Below are 6,452 nucleotides of genomic sequence, written 5' to 3' on the forward strand. Positions count from 1 at the left end.
AATCATATCAATTAAAACAAAACAAACAAATAAAAATAAAATAAAATATTTTAAAAGCCCATCAATTTAACATAAAGAGGTTTTAAAAGCCTCACTAAACAGATGGGTTTTGAGATACCTTTTAAGGGAGGGAGTGTGGCAACGTTCTTCTGGGAGGGCATTCCACAGGTGAGGGGCCACAAGCAGAAAGCCCTGATCTCAACCAGATCTCAAGCCAATGGAGGGGCTGTGAGCAGGGCTCAAGATGATGAATGAAGAGCCCTGGCAGATTAATATGAGTGATACTCTGGCCCCAAGCCATGTAGGGCTTTAAAGGTCAAGGCCAGCACTTTGAATCAGGCCTGGAAGCAAACTGGCAAACAGTGAAGCTGCTGCAGGATAGGTGTGTGATCCTCGAGGAGCAACTAGCACCCACCAGCATCCTTGCAGCAGCATTCTGGACCCGCTGAAGCTTCTGAACCGTCTTCAAGAGCAGCCCCACACAGAGCACATTGCAGTAATCCAACCTGGATGTTAGCAGTGCATGAGTGACTGAGGTCAAGTCCAACTTCTCCAAGCACGGTCGCAGCTGGCGTACCCTCCGTAGCTGGTGAAAGGCACTCCTGCACACTGCCGCCACCTCTGCCTCCAAGGACAGCATCGGGTCCAGATATACCCCCCCCCAAGCTGCAAACTTGGTATTTCAGGGGGAGTGTGACCCCCATCCATGACCAGATCTACCTCAGCACTCGGATAATCAGTTTTACCAGCCCAGAGCACTTCCGTCTTATCTGGATTAAGTTTCAGCTTGTTTGCCCTCAATGCTGTGGGTAGCTATGGTGCTGCTAGAAGCTATGATGATAATGTTCATCGTGGCAATGCTGACAGCTGTGCACAGGATTTCAGTTATGGGGTTTGCATATGAACCAAATATTGAAAGGGAACCAAGTCGACAATCCCCCCCCCCCGAAAAACACATTTCATATTTCACATGCCCATTTCACAGCTGCATCTGGTGGACCACAGTGGGAAACAGGATGCTGAACTAGAGAGGCCTTGGGCCTGATCCAGCAGGGCTGCACTTATTTCCATAGAAGCTTCTCCATTATGAAAACAGTTCCAGTGAATGGCATAACCAGCAGCCACAGACTTTGCAAATAATTCTGTATTGTCTTAAAGCAGGAAACAATTTAACAGCTTAATAGATCAACAAATGACGGGCATCGTTATTACTTCCCTGGAACTAAGTGTCTGCTAAAAATAGACTTTCCTTTTACCAGAATGAATCATTTACATATACTGAAAAAAATGTGCTTGTAGAAGGAAACATAAAAAATACAATTTTATCAAAGGCAGGTGAAGTTGGAGGAGGGCGGGATATTCCTCAGCCTCACATTTCCATGTGCAGCATCTGGGCATTTCCAACGATGGGCTTGGTTTGCTTGCTTTAGCTGCAAGAGGTTCTGGGTTCAATTCTCAGACAACCCCAAGAGTCAATGGCAAAGAGCCACACCTGTTAGACTGGAGCCACAGGTAGTTCAGTCGTTGAGCACATGCAGAGGGTTCTAGGTTCAGCCTTTGACAGCTCTTGCTGAAAAGATCTTTGGCAACAGGCCTGGAGAAACCTCTCTCTGCCCGAGATCCTAAAAAGCTGCTGCCAGTAAGAGTAAATAATACTGGGCTTTCTACTGTGCCTGCGCAAGCACGAGCGGCAGCATCTCTAGAAATGCTGTGGGGCTTCCTGGCGGACAATACTTTTTCTTAGCATTTGGGGCTAACAGGGTTTTAAAAAAAAATATTCCCAGGGGCAGAAAGCTGCACCTGTCCGTAAGCACACTTCCCCCCACAAAAAATGAGAAATTTGCCTTCTTGTTTAAAAAATTTTTTTTACAGAAATCATCCTCCCTCCATTTCAAAGGTCAGAACTTGATGAAGGGGATATAAAAAATTCCAGATCAACAGTAGGCTAGATCGGCCAGTGCCCTGACTCAATATAAGGGAGTTTCTGTCTGTTCTTCAGTAAGCACAGCCTGAGTTAGGCTGCTCTCGCAAGTCCCGTCACTGCCCATCCACCTAACTCGAATCCGAAGTCCAGGCTTTAGCCAAGGTTAAGGGCGCGAATGGCGCCAGGATTGTGTGTGCGTGAGCTGCTTGCAGCCCGAGTGCCTGTCTCACGGGGGTATCCCCCAGCGCACCGCGCCTGTTGCACAGTGTATTGTGAGATATGTGGAGGATGAGGCGCATCGTTCCAGCCTCCGGAGATCCACACGGCGTGCTGCAGCACAGATTGTGTGGGAGCATGGTCCATGCTTCCCACCAATGTTGTTGGATTGTCTGGGGTGCGGGGAAGGTAAGTTTTGTGCAGCCCTCCCCAGGCCATTCCACCCTCCTCGCCTCCCTGTCATGTGACTGTCCTTTATATGTACAACTTCTAGACCAGGGTTTCTTAACCTTGGGCCCCCAGATGTTGTTGGACTACAACTCCCAGAATCCCCAGCCACAAAGGCCATGTCTGGGGCTTCTGGGAGCTGTAGTCCAACAACATCTGGGGGCCCAAGGTTAAGAAACCCTGGTCTAGACAACACCAGCAGCAATTCCAGTCTCAAAGCAGATCGAGGTCCTTCCACCCACATCCTCAAGGTCAGGAATGGAGACTTCTCGTCTGAGTAAGGGGTCAGACTAGAAGACCTCCAAGGCTCTTTCCGACTAAATGCTATGATTCTGTGGAGGAAATGGGCAAGTGAAGCTTTTCACAGAACAGAGAGGAGCATCATCACCCTGCTGATGATCAAACTACTGTTTTAAAAAGGCAGAGGAGCAGATATAAAGAGCTTTGGCAGCTCTGGAGGCTGAGCTTCCGTGGACCGTGTGCACTCAGGCCTCAGGGCCCTTTCCAGGTGTGCAAAGAAATCGCGACGGACGCGCAGCATCCACCCTCCTGTGGATCATGCTAATAGGTTGACCAGGAAATGGGGCCCCTTCTGGAATCTTCCACTTAAAAGAGTCTGCTGCTTCCGCTCTACTTTGGGGTAATTGCTCTTGCTCCTTGTAAGCAGGGGGCCGTCTGCCCTGGGGGTTGGGGCTGATGACCTCTGAGCCCCAGTCAGTGTGCTTCTAGAAGGCTTTATGTTGAAGAGAACGCACGTGGCAGAGGTGCGCGGATGTTGCAAAACGACACACCGCCGGCCATGAAAAGATGGATGGCCCAAGCAGAGGGCGGGAGCAGAGGCAGGGGAGGGTACACTGGACTCTTAGGCAAGAGGTGGCGGCGTGCAGTCGCTCCGGGTCACCTCAATCAAATTCTTGCCGATCACTCACGCGTGGTCTGCAGCGCCAGGAGCTTTTCCAGACCTTTTTTCCCTTCCTTTTTTTACTGCAGGGGGGTGGGGGGTGGAGTGGCTTAACTTGCCGGGAGTTAGGACGAGAGTATATGAACCACCTTTATGTGCGTGCAAGCAAGAATCGGAAGTAAATCTGGACTGTTTACATTGCTGCTGCTGCTGCCGCCGCCACCCCACACTGCCTTCCCTGTCTCCTCCTCCACCTTCACAGGATATTCCGTCATTTCTGATAGGCTTTCCAAGAATTTCCCCGCTCCCTTTAAAAATAATTATAATAAGTTGCTGCTCTCTCGTACATAGCGCTCTACCACCAGAGCAGCAATTTAAATAAATATTTTTTAAAACAAACAAACAGGGAAACCCTTGGAAAGTCTATTAGAAATGACAGAGTATCCCACCAAAGTGTTTTTAAAAGTGCTACTTTTTGACGCATTAAGGGCAAATTTTTTTTAAAAAAACGCTGAATCATGCTGCTGACTGCATGAACTACACACCTCGCTGTTTCTGCACTGGAGTTGCTGCAAATTCCTCCTTTGTATGAACATGCCCCATCCCTTAGTGCAGGGAAACTGGAGTAAATAATCGTTTGGAAAACTGGAGCAAATTGTTGTTTGGAAAAGCTGCAGGGAAAAAGGGGTCTGTTGAGTTAGCACCCTGAGGATCCCAAATCCATTGACTTGAATGGGAGTTCTGTTCAGCTGCATGGGATTTCAGCTGTTTTCACAATTAAATCTTTTTTGCATTTCCCGCTGCTGTCCAAACATACCGCCTCCATTGATGAAAATGTGCATTTGATGCAGAAGCAGCAGGGCTCCATTTGAGCCACAGCTTAGCACTGGTGAAAAATAGCCATGGAGAGCATAAGCTATGAGCCTGATGTCCCTTATTCAAATCTCAACTCATTCTTGAGTTCACCAGATACCCTTAGGAACAGGGGCATAACTATAATAGGGCAAGGGGGCCCCCCAGAGGCAAGTCACATGACTGACTCCCCCAGCCATGCACCTGCCCGGGCTTCCTTCAGGTGTATTCATCCTCTGAAATTGATGTGAGTATTAAGACCTGGAGCTACCAGAACAGCATGTCTTTCTCTGGTATCATTAAATGACTTGCATTGTCCACAATTTACCAAACCTTTAAAAAAAAAACAATTTAGGATGATGTTCTATTGTGGCACACACTCGTAGGTGATAGATAGATATTTTACTTCAGTGAGGGGGGGCATTTTAAAATCTTGTCTCTGGGCCCACTCCAACCTTGCTACGCCCCTGCTTAGGAAAGATAGTAGGATTGTCCACACGGCCATTAACTGGGTAGGAATCATGCCATCTAGGCTTGGAATGTGCTATGAACTCAGACAGATCCAACCAGACGTTGCCTTCCATCTGTGGGGGCCACTTCACATTTTTACAAAATTAGCTTGGCCCAAGTTACTACTTTGAGCTTAACATTTGTGTGTTTACCCAGCAAAGACACTTCGGTCCTGAGTCCGCTATGGCAAGTTCACAGTTGGGTGTAGCCAGAAAGGTAGCCTGCCCAATAAGGAAAATCAGTCCCATCTTTAAATCAAAAATTAGGCAATGCCTAACCTGTGCTTTTAATTTCAATGGGACTACTTTGAGTAATTTTCCTCATCATGTTAGTCAGTGTGTTCTTCTCTCAGGCATGACATGCTACACCACAAATTTATATACACACACACAGTTAATTTTATCATGTGTGAAGCAGCTTTTGGGGGCTGGGGTAGGGGAAGAGATGCTAAATCTAGCAGCGAACTTGCACACTATCTGCTAATTTCATTACCTGTGAAGAGTCCCTGAGGGTTTAGCCAACTGCCACAACACTTATGTGTGTGCTCCTTAAGATTCCAAACACTTCCTAGCTTCGAGAGCTCAGTCCTAGGCATCAGAGTTCTGGTTTAATATGTGAATTTTTCATTTATATTAGCAGGAATGGGGGTGGGATTCCGCCGATAGCTGGCTGTTTGACGGTTCCAAAAAGATAATCTTATTTTTTGTACAGGCCACCATGGTGGCAGGGAACTCCTGCCCTTGCCTGGATGCCATCTCCTCCTAGCCCCCCGTTGCCTGCTTGGTGCTGCCATCCTGTGGCCGTTAACTTGTGAAATCAACCTCCGCATTTCTATCCGCAGAGGCTATTCCAAATAAAAGCATGCATCCCATGGACGAGCAAGGGGCTCACTATTTTTCCTCTCCTCCCCATTCCTACATCGAATCAGGATATGAGCCACACTTGTGCAAGTCAGCACAACTTCTGAAAGTCCCACTTCAGTCTCTTTGCCAAGTCTCTTCTTCTGCCCTAGCATGATCTGCACAGTTTCCTTCCCCCCCTACCCCCACCCCCACCTGCAGGGGGGATTATCAGGCCATGATGCTGAGGCAGTGGGGGGGGGCACCTGGGCATTCTCAGACTCTGCCACCAAGCCAGGCCGTGGCGGCAGGGACACTCTAGCTTATGTTGACAGGGGAAGAAGTGATAGAAGAGGCACACCTCAGCGGAACAAGAAAGAGAGAATGGACCACATGCCCCAGTGGGAAGAGGAAGGGCAGTGGCACTAGGGAGGCCCGTGGGGTGGCACTGGTGTGGGCAGGGGACCTGCACCTCTCCTCGTGCGGCCTCATGGACGGACTGCTCCCGAGGAGTCTCTGTGCTCTGGAAGGCAGGAGCCAGGCAAAAGCAAGAAGGCAAGCCAGGGGGAATCCGCTGAATGAGCACCAAGACCCTCGAGGCCGCGAACTACAAGTGAAACTCGGAAAATTAGAATATTGTGCAAAAGTCCATTAATTTCAGTAATGCAAATTAAAGGGTGAAACTGATATATGAGACAGACACATTACATGCAAAGCGAGATAAATCAAGCCTTAATTTGTTATAATTGTGATGATCATGGCGTACAGCTCATGAAAACCCCAAATCCACAATCCCAGAAAATTAGATTACATGGAACCAAGAAGACAAGGATTGTAGAATAGAACAATATCGGACCTCTGAAAAATATAAGCATGCATATGTATTCAGTACTTGGTTTGGGCCCCTTTTGCAGCAATTACTGACTCAATGCAGCGTGGCATGGATGCTATCAGCCTGTGGCACTGATGAGATATTATGGAA

The sequence above is a fragment of the Hemicordylus capensis genome, chromosome 6 (assembly GCF_027244095.1).
Source record: "Hemicordylus capensis ecotype Gifberg chromosome 6, rHemCap1.1.pri, whole genome shotgun sequence".
In the NCBI taxonomy this organism is placed as follows: Eukaryota; Metazoa; Chordata; class Lepidosauria; order Squamata; family Cordylidae; genus Hemicordylus; species Hemicordylus capensis.